Source organism: Sus scrofa, chromosome 2, assembly GCF_054392235.1.
Source record: "Sus scrofa isolate SSC_HxYL_T2T_F1_AM1 chromosome 2, Sscrofa_HxYL_maternal_Yorkshire_Landrace_v2.0, whole genome shotgun sequence".
In the NCBI taxonomy this organism is placed as follows: Eukaryota; Metazoa; Chordata; class Mammalia; order Artiodactyla; family Suidae; genus Sus; species Sus scrofa.
Window position 1 is genome coordinate 110151247 of NC_139384.1, and position 14880 is coordinate 110166126.

A 14880-nucleotide genomic window follows, 5' to 3' on the forward strand; every position below is an offset into this window, starting at 1 on the left:
TTGATCTATAAGGAAGAAGTGTTTAACTGCAAGTTGCAGTGACCTTGATAGAAGTTAGGACATTATACAGTTAAACTTAGCTGCATGCAACAGAAATGCAAAATTAACTGGTTTAGTGCATGAAATTGGACTCGATGAAAAAATCCAGAAGTCAGTGTACCAATATCCAGGGTTAGTGTAGAAATATCACAAATTATTGCAGATGCTAGGCTCCTCCCAGCACTTCATTCAAAACACAATAGGAGATTATATATATATATATATGTGCTGTGTTCTTCTTGCATTGTGCTTTGTACATACTGTTTCTGACGTCTGGAATATCTTTCCTCTCTTATTCATTCATGAAACTCTCTCTCAACATTTAAGAGCTAATCCAAACAATAATCCAAGAAAGCCCAGAGAAAGTGGGAGAGTTTTGAGAAGACATATCTGTTAGATGATATCTAAGCTCCTTTCTGCACAGAGGTGGGATAAGGCCAGCTAAGGGTAGCCAGATGGATCAGACTCAGAATTTTAGGTCAGATGTTAGATCTCATTCTAAGCAAGAAAGTTAGGAAGAGTTAGATTTGGCCCACGAGCAAATGCCAAAGTGGAGACAAAATGGAAAACGAAGTCACGTGGCAAGTCCAGTGAGATGAAATTAAGGCTCAAATAATGGTTCACATTAGGTGGAAATGTTACAAAATGAGATCAGCTTTATTTAATACAAACTTTAATAATAAATTTAATATAAACCTTAGTGATTTCCATGAGTGTCTTTGGATTTCTTTAAAAATGTCTCTGGTTATCTTAAATTGTCTTTTCTAGCTGCCAGATTCAGTTTCCTCAGCTAATGGACTTTCAAGACAAGTTACAGCACTTAAGCAAGATGACACACATAAAGCACCCTGCTTGGCTGCTGACACAAAGTACTTAATACCATGTAGCTTTAAAACGTACGAATAGGTTCAATATCTCACCTAAAATAAAGAGTTAAGATGAATCTACAGTGTCCCAATTTTCAAAAAGATAATGGTTAATGATCACTTGAGAGCTTGCTTGGAGGTTCTAGCAAGGGAACGCAGCTACTTGTATACCCTTGACCGAAGAATTGTCCTCCTCTGTCTGGGACAGTCATCCTCTTTGACCGAGTGTGCAGCTTTGGGAGGGATGCGCATGGAGCAGTGAGGGAGGAAGGGGACACCCGCCTAGACAGCCAGATCAGCCGAATCAATCCTGGCGATCAATGGGGTGACAGATGTCGCAGCCAGATAACCCTCACATCCAATGATCACTTGAATAATCTGCATACATAAAGCTGAAATCATTTTTTTCTTTGGGTTCCAGCCCCAATCCTAATCCTCCTTCTGACCTCTCTCTGGCAATGTCTTCAGCCTTTCTGCATTATTCAGGCTCAAATATTTTAGTCCTATTTGAATCTTTCTTCCTCATTCTTACATCCATTTGCTTGTCAAGGTATGTAGATTCCAAATGATTCGTGTCACTCACATCCATTCCCATTGCAGAGTTCAAGTCCTTGCTTCTTCTCTCCAGGATGGCTTCAAACCACCGTCACTGCTCTTTCACCTTCTATGCCTCCTGGACACTAATGCATCCTCCAGAATCTTTCCTATTGAATTTCAACTCATTTACTTGAACCCATCATTTCAACCTGTCAGTATCAGTCAAAATCCTAATTCTGTCATCTCCCACTTGTTATCCCTCTCTCCCCAACCCTGCTTTCTATGTCATTATCTAAATCATAAAATTAAAATGATAGGCAATAAGATGAAGCAAAGAGCTCTACTAATACAATTGGAAACCATTTCCAAGGTTGATATGAATTCAAAGCAATTTAATTAAATAAATATTTGTTGTTGGCCTTCCATCTACAATGCATGGAAAAAAGCATTTCAGTCTTATCAGGCATACAGCCCTGCTTTGAAATTCCAGTTTTCCACATGACAGTAACTTGGAAAGGGATTTTTAAATCCACTTAGCAAGAAAAAATGGTAATATAATTACTTAACTTATACATTTAATGTTAATAATATCAGGAAAGGCAATCTAGTTCAATTTTCAGAACATGGTAAAAGTTTAATATACTTTCTTATTTATTTTTTAAAAAAGTCACCATCTTGCTAAATATGTAGAAACACAAAGAGTAAGTTCCTGTTCTCAGAAAACTTACACTCAGTCAAGAGGAATTACAGACGTGATTTTAAAAAGGTACGTAAATATTAATAAAAATGTTGACTGGGATAAGACCCAGTGAAATTCAATGGGGTCTAAAGGATTGTTCATGTAATTGATTTGAGGGCAATGGGGAACAAAAAAAAATTTTTAAAGGCTGTTTTGAACGAGTAAAGCTGAACAGAGAGCTATATGTAAGTTATAAGCTTAGGGAGAGAAAGCCAGATAAAAAGATAGTAACATTACTTTTTTATCTTACTTAACACTTACACTGCATTTGAAACTATTGACTGCTAATCTCTTGGTCTTCCTTCTCTCTTCTCCTTTATTTCAAACTACTTCTCCCTCAAGATTGTGTCCAAAATCTTTACTTACTCTTCAGTCTTATTTCTCACTTCTTTTTCTCTGCTCCTATCATAATTATTGATGTTTCCTAAGTTTGGTCATTTACTCTGTTCATATCATCCTATTATACTCTCCTCAAATAATCTTATCTAGACTCAAGATTTCAAATCCTTATTAGAGAAATGCAAATCAAAACTATGAAATACCATCTCACACCAGTGAGAATGGCCTTCATTCATAAGTCCACAAATAACAACTGCTGGAGGAGGTGTGGAGAAAAGGGAACCCTCCTGCACTGCTGGTGGGAATGTAAGCTGGTACAACCACTATGGAGAACAATATGGAGGTACCTTATACATAGAACTACCATATGACCTAGCAATCCCACTCTTGGGCATATATCCAGACAAAACTTTACTTGAAAAAGACACATGCACCCGCATGTTCATTGCAGCACTATTCCCAATAGCCAAGACATGGAAACAACCCAAATGTCCACCGACAGATGATTGGATTAGGAAGATACACACACACACACACACACACACACACACACACACACACACACACACACACACACACACACACACACAATGGAATACTACTCAGCCATAAAAAGAACGACATAATGCCATTTGCAGCAACATGGAGACTCTCATACTGAGTGAAGTAAGTCAGAAAAACAAATACCATATGATATCACATATCTGGAATCTAATATATGGCACAAATGAAACTTTCCAAAGAAAAGAAAATCATGGACTTGGAGAATAGACTTGTGGTTGCCAAGGGGGAGGGGGAGGGAGTAGAGTAGACTGGGAGCTTGGGGTTAACAGATGCAAACTATTGCCTTTGGAATGGATTAGCAATGAGATCCTGCTGTGTTGCACTGGGAATTATGTCTGGTCACTTATGATGGAGCATGATAATGTGTGAAAAAAGAATGTATCATGTATGTGTAACTGGGTCATCATCTGTACAGTAGAAAATTGACAGAACACTGTAAACTAGCTATAATGGAAAAAAATTAAAAAAAAAATAAAGATTTCAAATCCTGCTTGTATCTTGGTAATTTCCCAAACTAGATTGCTTCATAGGACACCCTCTTGAGCTGTAGATTTATATTCACTGGGCTCCTAAACTTCTATAATCAAATACACATTCACTTCTAACTCAAGTCAAATTAGTTATCATCTTAAAATGAACAATCATTCATTCATTCATTCATTCAGCAAAGAGTTTTGAGCCTTTGCTATTCCCAGTGTTACTACAGGCATCTGGGCTTCACCAGTGCATAGAGGTATAAATCCTTGTAGAACTTACATCAAGTTCACTCTGGCAATGGGATTTCTATATTGTGATTTTGACCTTGATCCCATCCCACCCCCCACCAATTCCTTCTAATCCTTCAATTAATCTCCAATGTCTTCAGGATAAAATACAAGCATCTCAGAATAATATTAAGGAAAAAAAAAAAGACAAACTAATGATCTAACCTAGACTAAACCAAAAAAAAGTCATTTTTTGCCATAGTTTGCAATTTGTAGTTTGTAATTCACCATGTGAGCAATGCTCTAGCTCACTCTTAGTCTTTGCCCTGGCTATATGTGCTATTCTGGAAAGTTCTCTCCTCTTCATCCCTGCCACAGCTAGCTAATGCCCACCCATTCTTTGAAACTCAGCCAAAAGCTCTGGCTCTTCCACACTCATTCTTCCATTTCCCTAGGATAGATTAAGAGATCTTCTCTATATTCCTAGGAATATTTTACATACCCCTATCATAGCACTCATTCAAATCCATAATAAACATTTACTTTTTCTCTCAGTACAAATACTTTCTGAGCTAATGAAATATGGTAACTTTGTTGTAATTCTGATTCCCTGTGCCAGTTATCAAAATCACACTTCTCACCTCCAAATCTATTCTTTGCCTGGTTTGGTAAAACTAGAGCTAGACTCTGCAAATGTTTCTCCTTTGCAAGCTGACTTGATGCAAAGCTTTAAGAGAGGGCACTGGAGTAACACAAGTGAAAAACACACCATTATCAGGCACCAGCCCACTCACACCCTCTAGTAGTTTTCTTGGCCACGTGACAAACCTTTTGTGGGGACCAGCTCTGGACTGACTGCCTCCTCCAAGACGTTTCTCTGTCATTCTTTAGGAATGTTTCCTTAGGGGACACATGTGGGTCATCCTTAGGGGCCAGCTGGGCCCACTTATCACCTCTGCAGATTACTTAAGCACCAGCAGACTGTGTGTTTCTGTGGCAAACCTGCTTTCTCCCAGAAGCTCTGAATTTCTGCATTTACAGGAGATTCCTCTCCTAAGTTCTTAGTTCCTTCGTATTTACCCTCTCTTGGCCCAGTAGCTGCTTTCTGTATCTGCCTTTTCCCTAGACTTAGAATCCCTTTTTATCCTCTTTTTCTAGTTAACTCTTCATATCAATTTTTCCCCATTTAAATGTGTGCGTGTGTGTTTGTGTGTGTTTCTCCTGGCTGGACTCTGATGTATTCCCTAGAACAATGCTGGGCACATATTGAGAACCAAATAAATTGTAGTTGAATTACTTAAATAATGATTAAAGAAAGAGGCTATAGGTCAAACTGCTCTATTAGCTGAAGTAAGAATCACTGAGAATTCACACTTTACTAAAGATGGCAACCACTTATATATGAGAGGCAAGACAGCCAATGATAATACCACAATTATGAGCCTGAGAGACTGGAAAATAGTGGTACTATTAAAGGAAATGGACAGCTAAAGAAAAGAACTTCTTTGGAGAGAAAAATGGTAATTTTAAGTTATTTTTTAAAAAATAATGAGTTTATCACTTGAGAGAATGGCATTTCCTGGGGTGTCTGGATTATATGTGGTTATATTAATCCAAGAGCTAAAACATACAATCCCAAAATCTCAACGAATGGCTTAATGGGAAACCTGTCTCCTTCCATTGACATAACAGCTCAATGCCAGCCTTTGGCCAGAGAATTCTCATATTGAGGTATAGGCAACCAGGCTCTCTCCATCTCACAGTTTACTTTTCTTCAGTTCTCACATGAATTCATGCAAGAGAAAAGATAGAGAACGGAAACTGCTTTGGGGAATCGCTGGCTATTTTCTTATTTTTGTGGCCAGTTTAAGAAAGAAATAGGAAGAACAGTCTCTGCCTCTTTGGTCTTACTGTATTGTATTAACTGTCCAAGTTTATGTGAAGTTATCCTAAATGGTATCCCTGTGGAGTGTGATATGTGAGTAATCAACAAAAACTCCCTTTCTAAGCAATACAATTTTGTATGGGCTTCTTTACAACATTATTTAGTTAGCTTGCACTCAAACTAATAGCTCTACTCAGTGAAAACTTGGTATATTGCATACAGCTTATAAACAAAAAGCTAGCCTAACTAAATGGCTGTTCCTGACAATGGGTACTACTGAATATTCAACTTGTGAATCCTTACCTCGCAAGCATTCTATATGCTGTTTTAGGAGAAGTGTTTCCTTGGCATAATTTTACGTCTCAAAAATGACAATGATAACTAACACATTAAAATATCACTATGTGCTATATCATGTCAGGAGTGAAATATATAGAGTATTTTACTAAAGTCTCAGCAACTGTCAAGTACTGCCTTAGCCCTCACTATTTCCATTGGAAATGTATTTCTTCCAATGTTGGGAACAGATGGAACCTCAACCCTGTATACCTCTTGATCCCTTTTTCCTCTTTTATTTAACAACCTGTGCTACTAAAGCTTCTAGAAGCTGCCCAGGAGTTATCATTTGAGAACAAATTTTAGGGAGAAATGGCAATATCATATTCTTAACATGCTTTGAGAAGAATTCAAAATTAACTTCTACAAAGAAAAAGTATTAAAATATTTTTAATACCAAATGTTAAATATGGGTATTACAAATGTAATATTTTAGCAAAAAGACATATGAATAATAGCTAATACCTATAAAAAATTATAAAGCTTCCCATTGAATTTGGGATCAAATCCAGACTCTTTAAATTTTCCTCTATAATATGAATCTTGAGCCACATTTCCAAAGTCTTTTTGAGCTATTTCCCTATTTCCTTCTCATGTTTCACCTACAGTGGTCGTTTATTTTTCCTGCAGTTTCTAGAATATTCCAAGCTCTTTCCTATTTCACTGACTTGCTGTATGGCTGTTCTTTCTCCTAGAACATTTATTCTTTTTATTTTTCTCCTGCTTGCTCCTTCCCACTGTTCATCTTACTTCTGAAGAGAAATTTTCCCTGAGTACCTAGTGTGGAGTAAACTCTCTTAATATTTGCTTTCCCTAACACATTCTAAAGTTGCTTCCTAGTATTTATTACAAGTAATTATATTTATTTTATGTGTTTATTTAATATTAAAGCCCTATCCTTAATTTCATTTTTTATTTATTCAATAATTCTAGTAAAGAGACATTAGAGAGTAGTGAGGAGTTCCCGTTGTGGCACAGAGGAAATGAATGCAACCAGTAACCATTAAGACATGGGTTTTATCCCTGGCCTCACTCAGTGGGTTAAGGATCCAGTGTTGCCATGAGATGTGGTATAGGGTAGGTCACAGACATGACTTGGATCCTGCATTGCTATGGCTGTGGTATAGACCAGCAGCTACAGCTCCGATTCAGTCCTTAGCCTGGAAACATCCCTATGCCGTGGGTGCAGCCCTAAAAAAAACAAAAAATAAAAATAGAGTGTAATGAGAGATATCTATACAATCAAGTCTTTTTGATGTAAGATTATTTTGAATATGTTCATTCTAGTTTGTTCTAGATATGTAGCATTGAGTAACAACTTATATATTTTGTTTTCTTTTTACTGCCTCACCTGCTACTTATGGAAGTTCCTAGGCTAGGGGTCAAAACAGAGCTGCAGCTGCTGCCCACACCACAGACACAGCAATATTCCATCCGAGCTGCATCTGCAACCTATGTCACAGCTTGCAGCAATGCCAGACCCTTAACCCACTGAGTAAGGCCAGGATTGAACACACATCCTCACAGAGACAATATCAGGTCCTTAACCCACTGAGCCACAGTGGGAACCCCTTCCCATACCTTAATGGCTTAAAATAGCAACTGCTTTAATATACCTTATGATTTTGTAGATCAGGAATTAAAATGGAGCCTGGTTGGATGACTACTTTTTTTTCCTAATGTGGCATGAATGGAGGATAGGTTAGCCGTTAGATTTCAAGATGGCTACATGCACATTTCTAGCATTTTAGTGAGGAAAGATGGGAGGAAGGCAAACTTGACTAGATCCTCTCTAACATGGAGGCCTCTCGTTAGTCAGACTTTTTTTTTATTTTTCCACTTATAGTAGAAATGTCTCTCACTTTACTAATTCTCAAAATATGTGGTTTCTAGTCAAACATTTCATATAACAGCTCACGGCTCCAAGAGCAAATGTTCTGTCCTAGCAAACAAGACAAGCACCATGGCTTTTATGATCTAGCATCAGAAGTCCTAGGTTGTCATTTCCAGCACACATTGTCCATAGTAATTGCATGGCCACCCAGACTGAGAGGGATAGGAAATTGGCCCCACTTCCCCAATAAGAAGTACTAAAGAACTTGTAACTATGTATTAAAGCCTCAACAATATTCACACTCTCCAATATTGTGCTAATTGAGTTCTGGAAAAACAAAAATCATACTCCAACACTTATTATTAACCTTTTTTAAGACTTAGTTTCTCCATCTGTAAAGTGGAAATAATAGCAACTATTTCATAGTATCATTATGAAAGATAAATGGTAGTCTTCAGGTAAAAATCTTAAAGTAATAACTGGCACATAATAGACACTTATCAATGATAGTCCATGGTTCTTTGCATTTCCATAAGAGGAACTAGCACACTTATTTATAAATATATCTAACTTCTTTCTTTATTTTGAGTTCTTAAAAGTAAGCAAACTTATTTCAAATGACTAACCCTTATAAAACAAACAAAAAACTGTAATTATAATCTGTAGTTTGGTTTACAGAGTTCTTCCATATTTATTATTTATACTTTTAAAAATGTCATAAATGGATAATCAAAGGTTTTGACCCTGTCAAGACTACATCAGATTTAAAATTGTTAATTCAAAAAAATATTTGATGAAAAAACCTATGTTAAATGATTTCTAAGGTAACTTCTGGAATCCTATGATTCTGGAAATTATTAAAATTTTAATTGGATATTAACTGAAATAAAATATATGTACTGAAAGGGAACAAATAATAAACATCACCCTAATTAATTGTCACAATTTTAACACAGCTGTGTAACCAAAATGCATGTTAATTACAGGTAAGGTTACAAGTACTTAAAATATTTGTATTATCATCTCTTCTCAAATGTAAGATTTCTTTGCTATTTATATTTTAAATCAAAGAAAAATGTTTTCAAAGATTAAAAATATTTAGTTACCAAAATGGTAAGTTTACCTACCTGGATCTTCAAAGTTTGGCTTTATACATAATTGCTTAAGGTGTTTGATTTAGGAAAAAGTGTTTACTTTAAAGATTAATAATTGAAATTCCTCCTAGTTTTATCACTTATTACCTTAGAAAAAAAATTTTACCTTTTATATAAGGCCTTATCAAATAAGCTACCAGGTATATATATATGTATGTGTATATATATATATATACACACACACACACACATACATATAATAATATAAATAATGATAAAGTACATATATATTCTACACTTGGATTTTCAGTAATTAAATTAAGTCATTTTATTAATGGTGTTTCCCTAAGAGGCTAATCACTAGTCATGATACTGAAAAAGTTAATAATGGAATTTAAATGACACTTGGAAATTGTGATTGAGTCCCTAATGGATGTTCAAATTTTATTTTCCATCAAAATACCTACCTAGAGAATCTTCAAGATTATAAAACACAAATATCTTGATATTTAGTGAGAGGGGAAAAAAAACTTTTTTTTTTTTTCTTTTTCTAAACTGTACTTGGTCAATTTTCTTCTCCTGTGGTGTATATATTATGAAAGACACCTATTTAAACATGGGTATCCATTTCCCACAGAAGAGCAAATAAAATAAAAATGTACTCAAAAGCACATCCTACCTAGAAATTAAAAACTTGAAAATAGGGATAAACTGTGTTTGACTTTGTATTTCACTTGGTGATCAGGCTTTTTATATAGCATATACAAAATAAACCATTTCTCTTCAGACTTACTTAAACACAACAATTCCCATGCATAGCTTTTGGCAGTGGGTTTCAGAATTTGTCTTGTAAAAAGTATGGGGGAGAATTAGCCACCAGAAAATTGAGGAATGGTAGGTAGGTAACCACTAATTAATGAAAAAAGAGCCCCAAATAACTCTAAATATTTAGGCTTGATGGTTTAAATGTGCTTATGATGGTGACTATTAGCCTGTTGGAGAGATGGTCAGTTCATTCATGGCACAATGCAGGTCCTCAGAGGCACTGCTGTGACAGGGAAACAAAGGGTGGGGCGGCCCCACCCTCACTCATTCTCCCCTCCTGCAACACCCCTGCTCACAAAGCCCCTTTCAACCGCTCCTTTATTCTGGATGTTTACTTTTACTCATTCAGACCTCTTTTTGCTATCTCATGCGCAACAGTCCCCAGCACTTTGCAAGCTGGACTCCAACACAACCCCACCATAAGCCTACCAGTGAAGAAAGCAAACCTCAGGCCCAGGATGTGATACTTTTGTATAAAAGCTTTCTGAATTTTCACTTTTTACAAGACAGTAATGAAAGGTACATTTATGCAAGCTAAAATAAAGTTCCTGGAGAGAACTATTCTGTAGTAACAAAGAAAAGTTATACTATAAGTGTTTGAGGGATTTTTGCCTTGATATTTCAAATAACCAACCATAGGGAAATACCACCACCTGAATGATATAAGAATGGTAGAATAAAATATCTGTTGTATTCTAGAGTTGGTGTGCTTGATTTTTGAATTTGGTTTTATTTTTAAGGCAATTTTTATAATTTAGAAACTTTTATATCCTAAGTATGAGATAAATGAACGTGTATGTGATATTACCATATCAAATTATATATATAATATTTCCCTATGATATGTGATCATATACAAATAATTTTTCAGGCAGTTATACCTGCAAAGGGGGAGGGGACTTTAAAATTAAGATACTCCTTAATTATTTATCAAGATACTTGACAAAAAATAATTTACAAATATCTAATTTTTTAAAAAATAGCATAATCAGATCAAAAGAATATGTATAATGATATCACCATTTAAAGCTGGAAATTTCAACACCTGTTTAAATTTATTAGATAATTCTTCAAATCAGTTGTGTAAAATCAAGTAGATTCTATTTAATCTCATATTTTGAACAGGAACTACCATATAATCTAAAAGATATTTTAAATAATCAAATACTGGCAAAATCAATGAGATAACTGTTTTTAATTTGAATTAAATTAATCAAATATAGGTTATTAAATCCAATGAAAACTATAAATTTACTGCCCCATATTTTTATGTTATAAAAATGTCATTTTAAGTCAGCTTTGATTTTTATTTTATTTTATTTATTTTTTTTGCAATACTCACCTTATTACAGTAGTCTAAAATCAAACCCACAATATCTCCAAGGTATCTTTATAGTGTAATTGAAAACATAATCCAGAATGACTTCAGACTTGACTTTCTAACTCTGACTCAAATATTAATAATTTTATTTTTGCCCCTTAACTTCTAGTATTTCCTCTAGCTTTTTTTTCAGTGTTAATTAAATCATCTCTATTTAATGATTTTTATTTTTTTTTTATTTTATTTTAGTGCTCTGGCAGTTTTCTACTGTACAGCAAGGTGACCCAGTCACACATACGCATATACATTCCTTTTTCTCACATTATTATGCGCCATCATAAGTGACTAGATACAGCTTCAGTTTTTTAAATGAAATGCATATTTTGAAATCTATAGGAATCCATACCCTAGTAGTCAAAATTGACACGACTATAATAAGATTTTACACAACTATAATATTGTGTTTTTCCTAATATCTTTAAAACAAAAGTTAAAATAATTTTTCTTAGCCAGGAAAAATGTTTCTATTCCCCAGTGCACCCACCTTGACTTTAGAAATATGCCTATATTCAATCTACCATTTAAGATTTTAATTGTAAATTATTAAAAATGATGATTTAAATTTTTTTGATAATAAAAGTTACATAAACACATGTGAATATTTCACTCACTTCTTTAAATGGGTAGCTCCTGTATGCATTTTTAATTGGGATGATCCTGCTCTTCTAAACTCTCAGATACTTTCACTGAAGCACATGTGCATGCAAGCAATGATGACCCTTTAGAGTAGTCATAAATTTAGTTGCTGGGAAATGAGAAGGCTTCACAGATGACTTAATTTGCTGTGGGAACCTGTGCTTCCTCTGCGCATAACCTCTGTATTTGGCTGCCTGTGACCTTCAGCGCCATCCACCTGCTGGAAGCCATGTTTGATTCTCTGACCAGGGAAATGCCTGCCTGACAGCAGAATGGTATCATAGGACAGTGTGATGGAATTTTTCTTTCTCTGTCATCATTAAGGGGGTTCCCCCTATGGTGAGGGAAATGAAAAGTACGATTTAATGTTCTCTGGAGAGTGGCAGGGGGAAAAAAGGCTCAAAGCCTTGCATGCTGCTTTCGTAGTGGGTCATTTCAGTCCTTGTGGTGAATGGGATGTCCCAATGGAATTTGCCATAGACTGGCCTGAAAAGAAAGGGATTAAGACCCTTTTCAGGATGGAAATGTAACAAAAGGACCACTTTTATGATGTAGCAGCATAAAATAAGGGGCTCTATTGTGCAACTGATTGCTAAAGATCTTTGAATTGGGTAGCCTAGCCTGGTAGGCCCTGTTCCCAGTGGGTTTGGAGGCTTGTATGGAATGATACGTCTACACTAGAAGCAGAGTTCTGCTCTCATTTAGGGGCAAGTAAGAGATTATCAGTTTGTTCCTACACGATTTTTTTCCACACCTACGGAAAAGTGGCCTGTAGGGAGAATATACTCTAGTGAAAGTTGCTGCTAATTAAAACAAGTAATTAGTGTTCCTCCAGGCTTTGCGGTTTCACTCACTTTTGCCCGCCAGACAGCATTAGTTTAAAAGCAATCCAATTTCTAGCAATAACAGACTGTAAAAAAGTCATTTAACAAGTATATAAGTGTAAGGTTACAGTTCAGGAGTTGATTTATCTCTTCTGGGCTATTTAGAAATACCATAGCAAAGTTGAAGAGAAAGAAAGTTAAATAGATTTTAAAAAAATTAACAGTAAGAAAAGAAAAAAATGACTACATGCCTCAGTCCATTTACCAAAAAAAAAAAAAAAAAAAAAAAAAAGGACAAGCAAAATCTGGGAGCATGTGAGATTTCCTAAATTGCATTAGGAAACCAAAATTGGATTTAATGCTGTTTTCTCATAGAACCCTCACTTAGCATTTTGTAAACAGATCATTTCATTAAGTCCTATTGTTTCTTCTCCCGCCTTTGCTGAAACAAGGACTTTTTATTGACTGATTCTCATTGAAATGAATTTGAACAGTAGAGTTGAACACAACACGTTATTACCTCCTTTTCTTCCACAATTCCAAAATGACTAGCATGGCTCTAGTTTGCATATCTGGTGGGAGGATTTAGTTAAACTAGAGAGATCTGAGAGAGATTAAAATATTTTATTATAAAGAGATATAACAGAAATTAATATTAAAAACCATACCTACACTGAATCATGCCCTGCTAAAATTCTTATCTAATTGCTCAGTTTTTATAACCTGACATCCTTCTATAATTGCTGCCTTTGCTGCTAAAAAATGATCTATTTCTGAGGTTGATATCATCAAAGACATGAGTGCTATTGTGCAGGCAATTCAATATAGCTCATCATTAAGATCAACCATAAGTCTACTTTCCCCTTAACAAATGAACTTATACTACGTTAATTAGTGCACACAATTTTCAAATTTGTGGGTTCTCCAAAGCTATATTTTTTTTACAAAAACGAGATGCCAAACAAATCTTTGCTACATATTTTGTACAGTGTTAATTGGATAAATAACATTCTATAGGTTAAAAAAGTTTATGAAAAACTGTTAATACCATAAAAATGACAGCTATTGTCACATATTATATAGTGGATTCTGAATTTAATCATCTTCTTTAATAGATCACCATTAATGAAGTATTAAGTACTTTAATTTTGATGGTTTTAAGTTAAAATAAGACTGCAGACCAATCCCATTTTAAATATCAGTTTGGAATATGAAGATGCCCTGCATAAAGCCTAGCAGTTTGTTTAAATTATGAAATAAATTTTCATCATGTAACTTACAAACTCTAAACCATATTTCACAATTTCAATATATGCTGTCCCTTTCCTAGAATTTATTTCCTGTGATTATTAGAAGTGTTAAGAGTTTTGGCAACCAAGCTCAAAAGAAATTTTGCATGTAGAACAGGGTCAGTAGGTAGACTTTATTTGAATCTCTGCTTAATTTTTTAAAAACATCTATGAGAAGGAAAAATATACTTGGCTATAACATTAAAAAATTTTTTTCCTAGGAAGGAATCTATAAAATAATGAAGACTGCATTCATTACTAAGTGTATTTATGGTACAGATCATTTTGACAATACTCAGCTTTAGAAATTCGAAAATCACTTTATAATTTTTGCAGAAAGTTCAATGTGGTATATTGAAAGCCTTTCTGCCATATCATGCCTTTTTTTCCTGATACTTAGAACAATGTTCAGCTGGCATTTTAAGATATTTTATTTTTTTTTTTGTTCTGCTTTCTAATGGTATAAAGCTTTCTTACAAAATCAGCCTTTGATAGTATTTGATTTTCTTAAATTGAATTTAAGCTGCATCTATCAAGTCTCTTTTTGAGCAAAGAACATGCTTTTTATTTCAGGGCTGATAAGCTGGAGAATGTGACTGTGGCAGCACAGACCTGGGGCACCAGAGGGCAGACTGTGCAGAGACCTGTGAGGCCTCTTTAAGGATCATGATGGAACCATAAAGGACCCCATAATAGCTCTCATTTTATGTATTAAGCCATATTTGCACAACAATTCCATTATAATACAAAGATAATCTTTAGAAGTAATTTTACAACAGCAAATGTATAAATGCTGAGTCTCGAGTAAAAGAAAACAATTTTCTTAAACCAAATGTCTTTCATAAGAGATTTCAGTGGTCATCTGATTCTGTTTTAAAGATAATTTGACTTTATGATTCACCTATTTCTTAAATGCTTATCTCAAATATAATTGTTTTCACTTGGAGTTGAAGTTAAAAAAAAAAAGGAGAAAGAGAGAGAGAACAGC

General features: G+C 34.8%; 1 protein-coding gene and 1 long non-coding RNA gene across 3 annotated transcripts in view; one reads left to right on the forward strand and one right to left on the reverse strand.

Moving 5' to 3' along the window:
- LOC102157568 (uncharacterized) overlaps positions 1 to 14880 on the reverse strand; it is a 1229235-nt gene that overhangs the window by 436184 nt on the left and 778171 nt on the right. The window lies entirely within an intron of this gene.
- LOC146405644 (uncharacterized) overlaps positions 1 to 14880 on the forward strand; it is a 290811-nt gene that overhangs the window by 37700 nt on the left and 238231 nt on the right. The gene's annotated exons all lie outside the window — the stretch shown is intronic.